This window comes from Hylobates moloch, unplaced genomic scaffold (assembly GCF_009828535.3).
Source record: "Hylobates moloch isolate HMO894 unplaced genomic scaffold, HMol_V3 SCAFFOLD_2, whole genome shotgun sequence".
NCBI classification, from domain to species: domain Eukaryota; kingdom Metazoa; phylum Chordata; class Mammalia; order Primates; family Hylobatidae; genus Hylobates; species Hylobates moloch.
Window position 1 is genome coordinate 142614026 of NW_026652277.1, and position 18039 is coordinate 142632064.

At 37.4% G+C, this 18039-nt stretch overlaps 1 long non-coding RNA gene across 1 annotated transcript in view; it reads right to left on the reverse strand.

Annotated features, from left to right (window-relative positions):
* Positions 1-2446: 2446 nt before the first annotated feature.
* The window catches only part of LOC116471659 (uncharacterized), a 54621-nt gene continuing 39028 nt past the window's right edge, over positions 2447-18039 (reverse strand). The window contains exons 6-7 of the long non-coding RNA XR_004248838.1: positions 14404-14464; positions 2447-7062 (exon numbers count right to left, since the gene is read on the reverse strand). This is a non-coding gene — a long non-coding RNA (uncharacterized LOC116471659). The remainder of the gene's footprint in view (positions 7063-14403; positions 14465-18039) is intronic.

Consider the following 18039-nt stretch of genomic DNA (forward strand, 5'->3'; position numbering starts at 1 on the left):
TGCACCACATTGTACAACAACCAGATCTTGCTCGAGCTCTCTCACTATCACAAGGACAGCATCAAAGGAATGGCGCTAAACCATTCATGAGAACTTCACCCAGATGATCCAATCACCTCCCATCAGGCCCCACTTCCAACATTGGGGATTACACTTCAACATGAGCTTTGGGTGGGGCAACTATATCAGCAACTTTGAGTTTAGATGTTAAATTGTCTGACCAACTAGTGTTAAAATAATTTTTTTAATTATACTTCTATATTCTCTGAATTTATACATATCCTTCTGCCAAGAGGAGATAATAGAACAGCTGCTTTTCCTGGAATTAATATATAATCCTAAATTTAATTTCTGTGATAATAGAAAGCTGTTAAATAATTAAAAGCTAGTATTACTACAGTATTTTTTTAAAAAATCTTTTCAATATTGAAAGTAAATTTTGCTTTCAAAACTACCATAATTCTTTCTTGCAAAATAGCCAGAAAATCACAGAGAATAGATTTAATAGTTATTCCCCAGATTGCAGCAAATGAAATGCTTTTTTATACATGAGTAACTAGTAGTCCTATTCCAACCCCCAAATGATTATAAATCACATCCGATTTCTGCAACGTTTATTTCACATAATACTATAATTGTACTTTATGAATACTTTTATAGGCTTGGTTATGATTATAAATCACATCAGATTTCTGCAACATTTATTTCACATAATATTGTAATTGTACTTTATGAATACTTTTATAGGCTTGGAGGAACAGAAAATAATGGTAGAAGAAAATTTTACCTTATTTATGAGAAAGGAAATGACCAAAAAAGAGAAAGTGGGGGGGGGGGGAAATGAACAATCAGAATTAATATAAATTAATGTAAAAAAATTACTGATTAAGATGGTTTAAGATAAAGCAAGCTCATCATAGAAAAAAAAAGACCAGTTTTCAAAGAAGTCTGGTACCCACTGATGTCACCTTAAGCCCAGAACTTAGTCCTTCATTCTTAGTATGTTAATTGTTCCACCTCACTCTAGAATATCACTGAAGTGTTCTCTTACCACCTTTAATCAATCCCTGGGGTAGTCTGGAATTTTTGTTTATTTGTTTGTTTTTTTTAAATGGACTCTCGCTCTGTCGCCCAGGCTGGAGTGCAGTGGCATGATCTCAGCTCACTGCAAGCTCCATCTCCCGGTTCACGCCATTCTCCTGCTTCAGCCTCCTGAGTAGCTGAGACTACAGGCGCCCGCCACCTCGTCTGGCTAATTTTTTTTGTATTTTTAGTAGAGATGGGGTTTCACCGTGTTAGCCAGGATGGTCTCCATCTCCTGACCTCATGATCTGCCCACCTTGGCCTCCCAAAGTGCTTGGAATGTTCGTTATCAACACAGGCAATATAACTAAAATTATAACACAGAATTATAACTAAAAGTAAATCTGTTTTCATAGAAACAGAGATATTGGGCCTGGGATAAAGGGATGCCCAAAATTGTGGCATTATTGCTCTAAGGCCCTTAGACAACACTTTTTTTTTTTTTTTTTTTTTTGAGACGGAGTCTTGCTCTTTCACCCAGGCTGGAGTGCAGTGGTGCAATCTCGGCTCACTGCAGGCTCCACCCCCCAGGGTTCACACCATTCTCCTGCCTCAGCCTCCCACGTAGCTGGGACTACAGGCGCCCGCCGTCTCGCCCGGCTAATTTTTTGTATTTTTAGTAGAGACGGGGTTTCACCATGTTAGCCAGGATGGTCTCGATCTCCTGACCTCGTGATCCGCCCGCCTCGGCCTCCCAAAGTGCTGGGATTACAGGCGTGAGCCACTGCGCCCGGCCAGTTTTTGTGTTTTTTGTAGAGACAGAGTCTTGCCATGTTGCTCAGGCTGGTCTTGAACTCCTGAGCTCATGTAATCCTCCTGCTTTGGCCTCCCAAAGTACTGAGATTAGAGGCATGAGCCACTGTGCTTGGCCCAAAATTTTCAATCACCACCGAGCACTGAGATATACCCACCTGGTGTTTGTCTTCCATGAGTTGACTCATTTAAGGAAGATGACTCTGCCTAAGTGAGATGATGCTACAATATTATGGTCACCTATCCCTAAAAGAGGATGCATTTTGGAATCAGGAATGATACGGGGCTGTACCACATGAGCAAGCTGTTTGGTCTCCAAGTAGCTGACTCTGAATCCCTACTATTGTATTACAAACTAGAGTCTCCCTGCCATCTTCAGATGAGGCAGGACATTAAAAATATGGTATCTTTCTTGCCTGTGTCAGCGAATCTTCAGATAGGAAATTGTTTTTAATTTCCTTGGCCTAAAAGGAAGAATTAGTTTCCTCATCTGGAATGAGTATCATTATGAAATTATTACTAGCTTTGCTTTAGTAAATTATCTATAAAATATGAGAGAGAAGATTTGACTATAAAGCTAGTTTCAGCACACAGATTCAACTATGGCATCTTTTTAATAGCTTTATTGAGATATAATTTGTGTACCATACAATTAAACCATTTAAAGTATACAACTCTTTGGTTTTTAGTATATTCGCAGTTATACAACCATCACCACAATCAATTTTAGAACATTTTCATCACACTGAAAAGAAATCATGTATCTATTAGCAGTCACTCTCCATTTCCTTCCAGAATCTTCCTGGCCAGGCCTGGCTAGGCACTATTCTACTTTCTGTCTCTATAGAGTTCCCTGTTCTGGATATATCACATAAAAGGCAGTACACAATATATGGCTTTTGTGAGTGGCTTCTTTAACTTAGCATAATGTTTGCAAGATTTATTCACTTTGTAGAATCGATGTTGTTGAAGCATCAGTACTACATTCATTTTCAGACAGAATAATATTTCTGTGTATTGAATATATAATATTTTGTTTATCAATTGACAGACTTTGCATTTTCACATTTTGCCTATTATGAATAATGCTGCTATGAAGATTTATGAACAAGTTTTTATTTGAGCATATGTTTTGCTTTCTCTTGGGTATATACCTAGGAGTGGAATTACTGGACCACATGGTTACTCTTTTTAACATCTGAAGGATGTACAAGCTGTTTTCCAAAGTGGCTGTCCAAGTTTACCTTTCCACAAGCAATGTATAAAAATTCTAATTTCTCTACACCTTTGCCAACCCTTGTTATTATTGGTCTTTTTTATTATTGTCATTTTAGTGAATATAAATTGGTAACTCATTGTGGCTTTGATTTTTATTTTTCTAATGACTGACGATGTTGAGCATCTTTTCATGGGCTTTTTGTCATTTGTATGACTTCTTTAGAAAAATGTCTATTCAGATTATTTGCCTATTTTTTAATTGGGTTGTGTTTTTATTGTTGAGTTCTCAGTGTTCTTTTATTTTCTAAATTCAAATCCTTTATCAGATGTCATGATTTGCAAATATTTTCTTTCTTTCTGTTTCTCTTCACTTTCTTGGTATTGTCCTTTGAAGCACAAAGGTTTTTTATTTTTAATAAATCTAATGTATCTATTTTTTTGTTTTATTCCTTGTGTGTTTGGTGTCATATTTAAGAAATCATTGCCTAACAACAGGTCACAAAGATTTATGCCTGTATTTTCTTCTAAGAGTTTTCTAGTTTTAGCTGTGACATTAGAGTCTTTGATCTATTTTAAGTTGATTTTTTTATATGGTGTGAGCTAGAAGTCCAACTTCATTCTTTTGCAGGTTGATACCCAGTTGTCCCAGCATCATTTGTTGAAAAGAATATTCTTCCTCCATTAAATTGCTTTGATGTCTTTGTTGAAAATCAGTAAGTCATAAATGGGAGGCTATATTTTTGGCTCTCACTTCTATTCCATTCATCTATATGTCAAATTTTATGACAGTTTCATAATGTCTTGATGATTGTATCTTTGTAGCACATTTGAAATTGCAAAGTGTGAGTACTCCAACTTTTTTCTCTTTCAAGACTGTTTTGATTATTATGGGTTTTTTCAATTCCCATACAAATTTTAGAGTCGGTTCATCAATTTCTGCAAAAATGTGAGCTAAGATTTTGACAGGGGTAGTAATGAATCTGTAGATCAATTTGGAAAGTATTATCTTCTTAAAATATTGAGTCCTTCAATCCATGAACATGATACATCTTCCCAGTTATTTAGGTCTGTTAACATTTCTTTCAGCATTATAAATGAGAATATAAGTTTTGCACTTCTTTTGTAAAATTTATTTCTGTTTTATTATTTTGGATGCTATTGTAAATAGAATTGTTTTCTTAATTTTATTTTCAGATTGTTCATTACCATCGTATGAAAATATTGCTGATTTTTGTATATTGTATATTGATTTTTGTATTTTGTTTAGTTATCTTATACTTCACTGAACCTATTAGTTCTACGTGCTTTTGGTATCTCAATGCAACAGTTTTTATTCTTTGTGTAACCCTATGGAAATAATTTTATTTTTCTTTTGGAACTACAATACATGGTTGGTTTCATTTGCTAAGTAAAATTTTTTATGAAATTGGAGCAGCATATGTTAGGACTTGAAAATCTGCATCCAAATATTTGAAAAGCTGCTGTAGATATAGGCTGCATATTGGGCATCAGTGTGGACCTTAGCGTGCATTTTACAGAGTTTTAAAATGCAAACTATTTTTTAATCTAAAAAATGTACTTTTATGTAAAGGATTTCATTAATTCTTAAGTACTTGTTAAGGAAAGAACTTGGTTAAAATGATAGTACAATTAGATCAAATATACATTTAGAAAATAATTAAGACCATTTGGTTTCACTGAACAATGAACAGCCAGCTTATTGTTATTTCTCTATTAGTTATTTTACCTATTTGACCATTCAATGATAACCTATTATGTGCCTACAACTCTAGTTAGAGAAGCAGAGATGAGACAATGTTCTTTTCCTCAAAGATCTTACAGTCTAGTGTCTGGTTGTAACTGGAAACCCCAAATTACTGTAGCTAATGTTTCTAATAAGCATAAATAATTATTAATAAGCTTGCTATTTAACACTTCTTAATCTTTCAAATACTATACAGAATACCTAAGAATAATATCTCTCAGCACAATTTCCCAGACATTTGAGGCAGTGATTTGGTGAACAAAATCTATATATAAGAAAAAAGTTTAAAAAGTATATAGCACAATTTTATAGTTTTGGGGTTGTGATAGCATGGCCATTCTGCAAATTTCGACTGCTCCATTTTTTAGAATAAAAGAATCAGAAATAATAAGAGGATCATTCCACAGGACCATCTAAAAGTAGAAATAGCCTCTGAAAAAGGTAAATCTAGTATCATTTGCAGTTTAGCATAACCCAGGAAGTGACCACTAAAAGATCCTTTTGAAATTTCCTGAACCTTTGCTCCTGCCCAACATATTATTTCTGTTTGTTTTTCTATAGTGAATATCAATAAAACCCTTAAAATGGAAAGAATCACCAGGGAAGGGAGATCTGAGAGATACGTGCTTTTGTATGGCTGACCCTGGAGAGACAGGAGCCACAAGGGAGAAGGCAAAGACCTTGGACTGAGGAGTCTGTTGAGGAATCCCTTTAAAAGAGGTCTCTAGGCTGGGTGTGGTGGCTCATCCCTGTAATCCCAGCATTTTGGGAGACCAAGGCAGGCAGATCACAAGGTCAAGAGTTCGAGACCATCCTGGCCAACATGGTGAAACTCCATCTCTACTAAAAATACAAAAATTAGCTGGGTGTGGTGGTATGCACTGTAATCCCAGCTACTTGGGAGGCTGAGGCAGGACAATTCCTTGAACCCAGGAGGCGGAGGTTGCAGTGGGCAGAGATGCTGCCACTGCACTCCAGCCTGGTGACAGAGCGAGAATCCATCTCAAAAAAAAAAAAAAAAAGAAAGTCTCTAGGGCAGTGGTCCATGACCTTTTTGACACCAGGGACTGCCTTCATGGAAGACAATTTTTCCATGGACGGGGTGGTGAGTGGAATGTTTTCACCTCAGATCATCAGGCATTAGATTATCATAAGGAGCACACAACCTGGATCCCTCGCATGCACAGTTCCCAATAGTGTTCATGCTTCTATAAGAATCTAATGCCACTGCTGATCTCACAGGAGGTGGAGCTCAGGTAGTAATGTTAACTTGCCCACCACTCACCTCCTGCTTTGCGGCTGGGCTCCTAATAGGCCACAGACTGGGGTTGGGTACCCCTGCTCTAGAGGATTACTCCAGCTCCTGTGCCCCTACTTATTTCTTTTCATATGTGTTTCCATCTCTCTGGGGAAAATATTTATTTTTTTCTTCAAGACTGTATTTCCATGAAACCCCTGCCTTGTGTTCTGATGAATTCAGGAAAAGCAAACAAAAAACAAATTCATTTTTTCCTTATGGAATAGATCACTTTGGATTACATAGCAAAGACTAACATTGATAGACTGCATATCCCATGCCAGACACTCTATATTTGCTATTTCACTGAATCTCCTGGGAGCTCTATGGCGTATGGTATCTCCTGCAGTTACACTCAATTTGCAGAAGACAGAAGTGAATTGTTTAGTGTCCTTGGTCATACAACTACTGAGTGCTATGGCTAGGAATCAAAGGCTTCATAATCTTAAAACATAACTGCCTTGAAGCTTCTTTCAAGCCCCTTCTTAATCCTGTTTTTCTAATGGCTGTCTTGTTTACTGAATTCATCAGTACTTTGCTTTCTTGGCTAATATGATTTGCCCAAGTAGTACACAGACTGTAAACCTCCCAGCTTCTGTTAAAGCAGTAATGCCAAGGGACTTACTGCCTCAGAGAACAGCTGTGTTATCTTCTCAAGTCACGATATTCCCCCAGGTCTCCGCATCTTTGTCTGTGAAACTCAGGAGTTAGATTTGATTATCTTTGAGCTCAAGGATTCTGTTGCTGATTTTCCGTTCTGGGAAAAATTATAGACGTCACAAATGCTTCCAGAGTATAATTGATTAAATCTCACTAGATCATTTTTGTTCCAGAACAAGGTCCAGAACGACCTTGTTCATCAAGAGAAAATTTTAAGGTCATTAAGAGAAAAATTTTTCTTATCAAATCTTCTTATTAGGCAGCTAGGAAAATAAAAAATGTAAGCCTGAAAAAAAATTTCTGTGGTAAAATATACAAAACATAAAATGGGCATGTTAAGCATTAGGCACACGGTTCTTGGTCATTAAATATATTTACATCATTTTGAAACCATCACTATCATCCATCTTCTGCCATCGTCTTCTCCACTGAAACTGTACCCATTAAACACTAACTTCTGATTTCTCCCTCCTCCCAGCCCCTGATAGCCATATTTGACTTTTTGTCTCTATGAATTTGACTCCTCTAGGAACCTCATATAAAAAAATGCAATCTTTCTCTTTTTGTGACTGGCTTATTTTACTTACCATAGTGTTTTCAAGTTTCATCTGTATTGTAGCTTGTGTCAGAATTTTCTTCCCTTTTAAGGCTGAGTCATATTCCATTGCACAGCACATATACATACCAAATTTTGCTTATTCATTCATCTGTTGATAGACACTAGGGTCGCTTCCGTTTTAGTTATTGTGAATAATGCTGCTACGAACATGGGTGTACAAATATCTGTTTGAGTGCCAGCTTTCATGTTTTAAGGGTATATATCCATGTGGCATTTATATTTTGCGATAATTCTATGCTAAATTTTTTGAGGAACTGCCATACCATTTTCCACAGTGCTACACCGTTTACATTTCTACCAACAATGCAGAAGGGTCCCAATTTCTCCACATCCTTGCCAATACTTGTTACTTTCTGTATTTGTTTTGTTTTGGTTTTGATAATAGCTATCCTAATGGGTGTAACATGGTATCCCATTGTGGTTTTGATTTGCATTTCCCTAATGACTAGTGATGTTGAGCATCTTTTTATGGGATTGCTATTTGTATATCTTTTTTGAAGAAATGTCTATTTACGTCCTTTGCCCATTTTTTAATTGGGTTATTTGGTTTCTTGTTCTTGAGTTGTTAAAAACTACTATAGTTTGAATGTGTCCCCTCCAAAATCCATGTTGAAACTCAATTCCCATTTTGGCGGCATTAAGAGGTGGGGCCTTTTGGAAAGTGACGAAGTCATGAAGGATCCACCTTCAAGAATGGATCCGTGTCTTATAAAAGTGCTGGAGGAAAGTAGTTTAGGCCTTTTGTTCTCTTGTTCTTTCACCACCTGAAGATACATACACACATACACAGCATCATGCATGAGAAATGGGCCTTCACTGCTTGCTCTTGATCTTGGACTTCCCAGCCTTCAGAACTGTGACAAATAAATTTATGTTCTTTATGAATTACCCAGCTTGTGGCATTTGGTTACAGTAACACAAATGGACTAAGACAGTAAGACAGGAGTTTTTTTAAAAAGATATTCTTGATGTTAATCCTTTATCAGATATATGACTTGCAAGTATTTTTTCCCATTCGGTGGGTTGCATTTTTCACTCTGTTGTTAGTATCCTTTTATGTACAAAAAGTTTTAATTTTGATGAAGTCCAATTTATCTGCTTTTTAAATTTTGTTTCTTGTGTTTTGGTGTCATATCCAAAAAGTCATTGCCAAATTCAATATTATGAAGGATTTTTAAATTTTTCTTCTATGAGTTTTATAATTTTTATCAGTTATATTTAAGTCTTTGATTCATTTTGAGCTCATTTTTGTATATGGTGTAAGATAAGCCTCCAACTAACTTTCTTTCTTTCTTTCTTTCTTTCTTTCTTTCTTTCTTTCTTTCTGCATGTGGATATTCTGTGTTCTCAGCATCATTTATTGAAAATATTGTCTTTTTCCCATTGAATGGTCTTGGCCCACTTGTCAAATATATGCAAGCTTGTCAAATATATGCTTGTGAAATATACACTTGACCATACATGCAAGATTTTACTTCTGGTCTGTCTATTCTACTCCATTCCTCTATGTGTCTGTCTTTATGGCAGAACCACACTATATTGATTACCATGGCTTTATAGTAAATTTTAAAATCAGAAAGTATGGGATCTCCAAACTTGTTCTGAGTCAATTGGTTATTCGGGAAAAGTTAATTTTTTCATGTGAAAGTAAACGAACTTAAAATATGATTAAAATAAACATTTTATCACAGGAATACAATTACATATTTTATTCATGAATGAATGGGAACTTGTTGTCAAGGACCTATTTCTTTGGTGGGGAAGATGTGTTCTAAATGAGATACAAAGTAAACATGAAGTAAAAGAAACTAATAACCAAGCAAATTTCAAAGAAGTAAGAAATTATTTCTGCTGAAGATTAACAAAGAACATTTCCTTGAGGAGGAAGTGAAATTTGAAGTCGGTACAAAAAACTTAGAAAGCCAAGTGGGGCAGGGGTATATTTGTTAATTAATTTGTTATTCTACTTTCTACTTCTACTTTAGTTCTATATGCAATGTTGGATACTTCTAATCTGTTTTTACATTATTTTTAAAGCTGTGGTTAAAAAAGAAAGCTCAAATAGCTACTTACATAGTATCTATAATTTGTCTCTTCATGTACTTTTCCAACTTTGAAAAATAATTCCACAAATGTTTTCAACATGCTTTCAGAATTAATGATTTTTAAAGTCTCATTTAAAAAGACTTATTTTGAGTTTCTATTTGGGGTGATAGAAGAGTTCTAGAAATAGATAGTGGTGATGATTACACACGTTTTAAATGTATGTATTGCCACTGAATTGCAAACTTTAAAATGGTTAAAATGATACATTTTGTTATATCTATTTTACCACTATTTTTATACAGACTAATTCACTGTCTCAGATATAATAATATTTTATGAAATGAAAACTTCTTTAGATGTTGTCCAGAATAAAAAGAAACTATTTTGTGTGTAGTTGACTACCTATGGGAAGTTTGAAACTTATTATAGGGAACATGGAAATATTGATAATTTCTGCTTTTATGGGTGGATTTATGCTTCAAGGTAGGGAAACTGATGATGTGGCACTACAAATAAATAAAAGGGCATCCAAGAAATTCTGGAAAGTAAACTGGAAGATTTTTGTTTGTTTGTTTGTTTGTTTTGTTTGAGACGGAGTTTCGCTCTTGTTGCTCGGGCTGGAGTGCAATGGCGCGATCTCGGCTCACCACAACCTCAACTGGAAGATTTTTATGTAAATGATACATTTAAAAGCAACTTAAGAGGAAAATGATTATTTAATTTCTCCAGATAAATACTAGAAGATATATACCCAAGTTGGAAAGTCAAGTAGATTGAGTAATTTTTCAAATGAAAATGAAGAGTCAGTACCTTGTGCCTAGTCAAGATTTTTTGCCCCAAAAATGCAGAGGGCTTGAAGAGAGAAGTCAGTCCAGGCCTGGTGACCAACCAGAAAAGACCCCAGAGATCTTTGGCTTTTCCTCAACTCTATGAATTCTCTCTCCCTTGTGGGTTCTTTCAAAGATAAATCATAATCCTGAATATCAGATCCCCTTTTCTTGGTAGTCTCCAAGCAAGCATTCTAGATCAAAATGTCAGAAGGACCTAGAAAGGATTATTCAGCTCTTTAAAACAACGGCAGATTGCCTGAGATGAATAAGGCTGAGGCACTCCTTCTACTCCACAGTCAGCCTTTAGAATGTGCTCCTTTCAAATGTCTTATGCAGAAGTAAAGGGTAGCTCTAAGTTTGACTAGATTAGGAGCATGCCTGTGTCTATGAAATATTGGTTAAGGCCTACTTTGTGTGATGTAGAGAAAAAAAAATGAGTGAGACAAGGAGGCCACTGTCTTCAAGGAGCTTTGAGGAAGAAAAAAAGGAGACAAACTGACATAATAAATATTTGCAAAGCAGTTCAATAAGTATTAGACTCACGGTGTGTTCATTCATTCAGTGCTCACTGATTAAGCGTCTTCCATGAACTGTCACTGGTTCTAGGATATGGGCTGATATAAATGGGTAACATGCACTTGTGCAACTACATATAGAACACTGAAAGTGTGCTGCAACCAGAGAAGTGAAAAGGAGCAACAGCCCTGGATAACTAACATGCAGCATTTATTGAACCTTTTCCATATTTCAGTCACTTTACTAAGTACTTTGCTTTTAACTCATCTATTCCTCATCAAATTTTTTGAAATAGGAATTAACATCCTCACTTTATAGTTGAGGACACTAAGGCTTAAAGAGTTTAAGTAATTCACTCACATAATTGCATAATTTTCAGAAGTATTTTTGTCAAACAAATCTGGTTTTTGTTGTTTTTAAAATTAGTATCTACATGACAGAAAAAAGAAGATATATGAAAAAAGTTCATAGGGACATACTGTAAATATGGTTTTCTCTGGGCAATAAAACTGAAAGAGAAAATAGATGGTCAATTTTTATTGTTTGTTTCTGATATAGTTGGGTTATTTTTCCCCACCCAAAGCTCATGTTGAATTGTAATCCCCAATGCTAGAGGTAGAGCCTAGTGGGAGGTGTTTGGATCATGGCAGTGGATCTCTCATGGCTTTGTGCTCTCTTTGCAAATGAGTGAGTTTTCACAAGATCTGGTCATTTAAAAGTGTGTGGCACCTCCCCCACCCCACTTTCTCTCTCTCTCTGGCTCCTGCTTTGTCCCTGTGATGTACCTGCTTCCACTTTGCCTTCTGTCATGAGTAAAAGCTCCTTAAGGCCTTCCCAGAAGCTGAGCAGATGCTGGAGTTATGCTTTCAGCCTACAGCCTGCAGAACTGTGAGCCAATTAAACCTCTTTTCTTTATAAATTACCCACTCTCAGGTATTTCTTTTTAGTAATGTAAGAATGACTTAATACAATTTCTTAGTGATGTTTTGAATATTTTTATTACAACTGTCATACATTATTTTGTAGTAAAAAATGTTTTGCTTTAAAAAATGGGGAGGTGGGGAGTTCTCTAAAGTCACATGACAAGAGTTATTCAAACTCTGGGTTTTTTTACTGCAAATATTATATCCTTAGGCACCACATTGTTTTGCATCCAAACTCCAGTATAAAATATGTATAAGCCTCTACCTCCTTTACCTTCTGTAGGACAGTTCTCTGGGTGCCCCTTTGGACAAACCCAGTTCTTCTGCCTTCCTCCCTTTTAGTTCTCAAGAATAACTGTAGAATGTGCTGGGATAAGGGGGAGCTAGTCCAAATAGCTCTGGCTTGTTCTAACCCCCCCGAAGAGGATGTTCATTAATACTGTAGTTCAGCGTGTCATGAACTACAGGTTTAATCCCCTGGGGCATTAAACCAGGGAAGGCTGTTTTCTGGGGTTTCTCAACTGCCTTGGGCAACTTTCCTGAGCCTTGAAGAACAGGCTTACAATGAATCCCAGGTTTCTGTAAACTCTTGCTGCTATCTATAATAAAATATCTAAATATAACTTGTGTGAGGGGTATTCTGTCCACTAGATTCAGACAAGTTGGTAATCAATGCACAGTGAACCTGTTTCACAACCTTTTTGAATAATTCATCAGATATAGTTCTAGAGGCCCTGTTTGATGATAATAAAACTTTGTTAATTGAAAGAAAATTAAAAAGCTCTTACTATATTAAAACATGTTCAAACATTCCTACTAAGTCTTTAGAGGCTGGTAATAGCAGTCCCTTAGGAGGCCTGAGTTGCAGAGATCTTGCCTTGTGAGAGACATAGAGCAGACATTATGCTCAAAGAGTGCACAAGAAGTTCTGTGGCATTCTTTAGTTGTTACTTTGGTTTCGGTTTTGTTTTCCTGACAGCAATTAATCTATATAATTCTCCAGGAATTATTTACTAACACTTCCATAATGAAGGGAGCTAGAAAAGAAGGAAGCGAATGTGGCAAGAGTCTTTTACATTTATGAATTTATATTCTCTGTAGAAAAATAAAAGTCTATTTCTTTTGTCTCCTCCATCTAAGCTAGGTTAGAGTTATCTTCTCTTGGAAATCAAAATAATGGGAAAATGAAACAATTGGCATTCAATTGAAGCAAAAAAAAAAAATACATGAGTATTAAGTTTGAGAAGCTTGTTGTTCATTGGGTCTAACCACGAAGTGATTAGCTTTCTATATTTAGTTGTCAGAAGAGGGATTTTCACTGGATACAAATATTTAAATGGCTTATTAATGGAAAAAACCAAACTAGAGATTTCAGGATTTGGGATGTGACTTCAAAATAGCAGTAAGAACATTTATTAAATGGTCAACTTTTTAATGCACAATTAAGCTTAGAATTAGAATACTGTAGTATAACTTCTCTTGAGTGTCCTTGTTGCACTTGAGTACAAGCAATCATCACTGCATCCATTTTCATTTTCCCTTGAGCTTGCTTTCCCTAATTAAGAGAGTTAGTAATGGCACTTACATTTCATCTAATCTGGCTTTAAGTAATTATGGTTCATTGCAGCAATTACAAGTTACATTTATAATGAACAATAAAGGGGAAAACCTTTCAAATGCAGTTTATTAGGCTTTGAAAACCTGCTACAGAATAGACACTCAATATATATTTACTAGGCAATCAAATACTTTAGTAAGAATATGAATTAAGACTAAGAAATTCACATCCATGACTCTCTTTAAACTGTGACTCCAAACCCATTTCCTCCACAATACTCTCCTAATACCAGAATAGCACAGCCACTCTAATGCTTCTTCAGCATTGCATATAGACAACCCATAATATTAATTAACATGGTCCATAAAATATGGTTCTTTTAAATATTTCATGTTTTCTTTTCTGTTTATAGTCTTTTCATTTATACATAAGTTCCATGAGGACAGAAATCATCATCTCTATTTATTTTGCTTCTTTCGGCAGCTGCTATGCAAAGTCTGCCTTGTGCCTTCCTTTCTCCTCACATTTCATTTAAACTCCTCTCCCACTTGGTCATCTTAATATCCTACTAGGGCCCTATTCTTTTGATACGGCCTTCCTGACCATTCTAAAACTGGTTCCTTACTCTATTGATTGCCTACAACATTTTCCACATCTACTACTTTGATTCCTATATTAGTCTGTTCTCATGCTGCTAATAAAGACATACTCAAGACTGGGTAATTTATAAAGAAAAAGAGGTTTAATGGACTCACAGTTCCACATGGCTGGGGAGGCCTCACAATCATGGCAGAAGGCAAAGGAGGAGCAAAGGCACATCTTACATGGGAGCAGGCAAGAAAGCATGTGAAGGGGAACTACCCTTTCTAAAACTGTCGGATCTCATGAGACTTATTCACTGTTACAAGAACATCATGGGAAAAACCTGCCCCCTTGATCCAATTACCTCCTACCTGGTTCCTCCCATGACACATGGGAATTATGAGTGCTGCAATACAATATGAGATTTGGGTGGGGACACAGCCAAACCATATCATTCCACTTCTGGCCCCTCCCAAATCTCATGTCCTTACATTTCAAAAACAATCATGCCTTCCCAACAATCCCCCAAAGTCTTAACTCATTCTAGCATTACCTCAAAAGTCCACAGTCCAAAGTCTTATCTGAGACAAGGCAAATCCCTTCTGCCTATAACCCTGTAAAATCAAAAGCAAGTTAGTTGCTTCCTAGATACAATGGGGGTAGGGTACAGGCATTGGGTAAATGCACCCATTCCAAATTGGGGAAATTGGCCAAAATGAAGGACTACAGTCCCCAGGCAAGTCTGAAATCCAGCAGGGCAGTCAAATGGTAAAACTCCAAAAGGACCTCCTTTGACTTCATGTCTCACATCCAGATCATGCTGATGCAAGAGGTGGGCACCCACAGCCTTGGGCAGCTCCATCCCTGTGGCTTTTCAGGGTACAGCCCCCCTCCTGGCTGCTTTCACAGGCTGGCATTGAGTGTCTATGGCCTTTCCAGGTGCACGATGCAAGCTGTTGGTGGATCTACTACTCTGGGTTCTAGGGAATGGTGGCCCTCTTTTCACAGCTCCACTATGCAGTGCCCCCGTGGGGACTCTGTGTAGGGGCTTCCACACCACATTTCCCTTCTGCACTGCCCTAGCAGAGGTTGTGAGGGCTCCAACCCTGCTGCAAACTTCTGCCTGGACATCCATGCATTTCTATACATTCTCTGAAATCTAGGTGAAGATTCCCAAACCTTACTTCTTGACTTCTGTGCACCCACAGGCTCAACACCACGTGGAAGCAGCCAAGGCTTGGGGCTTGCACCATCTGAAGCAATGGCCTGAGCTGTACGCTGGCCCTTTTAGCCACTGCTGGGACACAGGGCACCAAGTCCAGGGGACTTCACAAAGCACCAAGGCCCTGGGCCTGGCCCACAAAACCATATTTTTCCTCCTAAGCCTCCTGGCTTGTGATGGGAGGGGCTGCCCTGAAGACGTCTGGCATGCCCTGGAGACATTTTCCCTAGTGTCTTGGTGATTAACATTTGGCTTCTTGTTGCTTATGCAAATTTCTGTAACTGGCTTGTATTTCTCCTCAGGAAATGGATTTTTCCTTTCTATTGCATTATCAGGCTGCAAATTTTCCAAAATTTTATGCTCTGCTTCCCTTTTAAATATAAGTTCCAATTCCAAACCACATATTTGTAAATATATAAAACTAGATGTTTTTTTTAACAGCACCCAAGTTACCTCTTGAATGCTTTGCTGCTTATAAATTTTTTCCACCAAACACCCTAAATCATCTCTCTCAAGTTCAAAGTTCCACAGATCTCTAGGCCAGGGGCACGAACACAGCAAGAGTCACCTTTATTCCAGTTCCCAAGAAGTTCCTGATCTCCACCCAAGACCCCCTCAGCCTGGCCTTTATTGTCCATATCATTATCAGCATTTTGGTTGAAGCCATTCAACAAATCTCTAGGAAGTTCCAAACTTTCTCACATCTCCCTGTCTTCTGAGACCTCCAAGTCTCTAGGAAGTTCCAAAGTTTCCTGCATTTTCCTGTCTTTTTCTGAGCCCTCTAAACTGTTCCAACCTCTGCCTCTTACCAGTTCCAAAGTCATTTCCACATTTTCAGGTATCCTTGTAGCAATATCCCACTCTATTGGCACAAATTTACTGTATTAGTCTGTTCTCACACTGCTGATAAAGACATACCTGATACTGGGTAATTATTAAAGAAAAAGGGGTTTAATTGATGCACAGTTCCACATGGATGGGAAAACCTCACAATCATGGCAGAAGGTGAAAGAGGAACAAAGGCATGTCTTACATGGCAGCAGGCAAGCAAATGTGTGCAGGAGAACTGTTATTTATAAAACCATCAGATCTCATGAGACTTATTCACTATCATGAGAACGGCATGGGAAAAATCTGACCCCGTGATTCAATTACCTCCCACCATGTCCCTCTCATTATACATGGGGATTACAGGAGCTGCAATTCAAGATGAGATTCGTGTGGGGACACAGCCAAACCATATCAATTCCTATAATATATTGTCTTATATTATTAAGGATTGTTAACTCCTAAAGGAGAAAAAAAATACTGGCCTATCTGCCCTGTCATGTGTTATGAAACCTTGTCCATTCATTCAAAGAGTATTTATTAATTTTTTGTTTCAATCTTGAGCCCTCATCCTTTCCATCTGGACTTTCTCTGTAGCATAATCATATATACTTGCAGGTCTTTGACTACCATCTACAGGCTATTAACTTCCAATAACTCCAACTCAGACCTCTCTTGAGAGATCAAGGCACATATATCTAGTTTTCTCTCGATATCTCCAATCACATATTTCATGGACACTTAAAATTCAACCAATCTAAAACTGAAGTCATCATCTCTCCCCCCACCCTAAACATCCACTTCGTTGTTCAAGCTAGAAGCCTCATACCACCTGCCCTCTTTTATTACATCCAAATCTGACTGACCTTTTTCAACCATACCTGTTGTTCTTTGCATCTGCCACTAGTTTAGCCTATGGATATCTCTCAGCAAACTATTATCATAAGTTCCTAACTGTTCTGCCATGGAAAGCTGTAAATAAGACCAGCATTTTTTTTCTGAGACAGAGTCTCACTCTGTTGCCCAGCATGAAGTGCAGTGGTATGACCTCAGCTCACTGCTACCTCAGCCTCCTGGGTTCAAGCAATTCTGATGTCTCAGCCTCCCAAGTCTCTGGGATTACAGGCATGTGCCAACATGCTCAGTTAATTTTTTTCTACTTTTAGTAGAGATGTGGTTTCACCATGTTGGCCAGGCTAGTCTCAAACATCTCCTAGACTCAAGTGATCCACCCACCTCGGTCTCCCAAAGTGCTGGGATTACAGGTGTGAGCCATCTTGCCCAGCCTAGAACCAGACTTTTTTTAAATGTCCTACAAAACTCAGATGATCACACCCTTCACTACCTTTCTAACCCATCTTCTGTCATTCCACCTTGCTAAATATGGTCTAACCACTTGAGACTCCTTTCATTTCCTCTAATACATCAGGTTCTTCCCATATCAGCCTTATACATGCTATTTCCATACCTGGAATGTCCTTCTTTCCCCCATCCACCAAGCTGACTCCTCTGTCAGTTCTCAGCTTCACCTTCTCACAAACTAGGTTATACCAACACTAAACACTGAATACCCTTTCATAATACCTATCCCATTCAATATTATCTTTGTGTATTTTCCTCTTTCCCACTAGGGACAAAAACACTACTGTCTTTCTCACTACTATATTCCCTGGACCTCAAAAAGTGTCTGGCAAGTAATAGGGGCTCAATAAGTATTTGTTGAGTGAGTAGTTAATAATTTAACCAACTATTTCATACTATGTCTGCTGTAGACTGAGTCCCCAAAAATTCATGTGTTAAAACTTAATTGACTTTGTAATGGTAATAACAGGTGGGGCCTTAGGTGACTAAGTCATGAGGGTACAGCCCTAATGAATGGGATTCATGACCTTATAAAAGGTGAGAAAAAGCTGTTCACCACTACATTCTTTGCCCTTCTATTTCTTCTGCTATGTGAGGATACCTAGATGATGTCATCTATGAGGAATGGGCCCTCACCAGACACCAAACATGGCTGCACTTGATCTGGGGCTTCCTCACTTCCAGAACTGTGAAGAATAAATTTCTGTTGTTTATAAATTACCCAGTCTCAGATATTTTTAAATAGCAGTATAAACAGACTAAGACAATATACTTGTA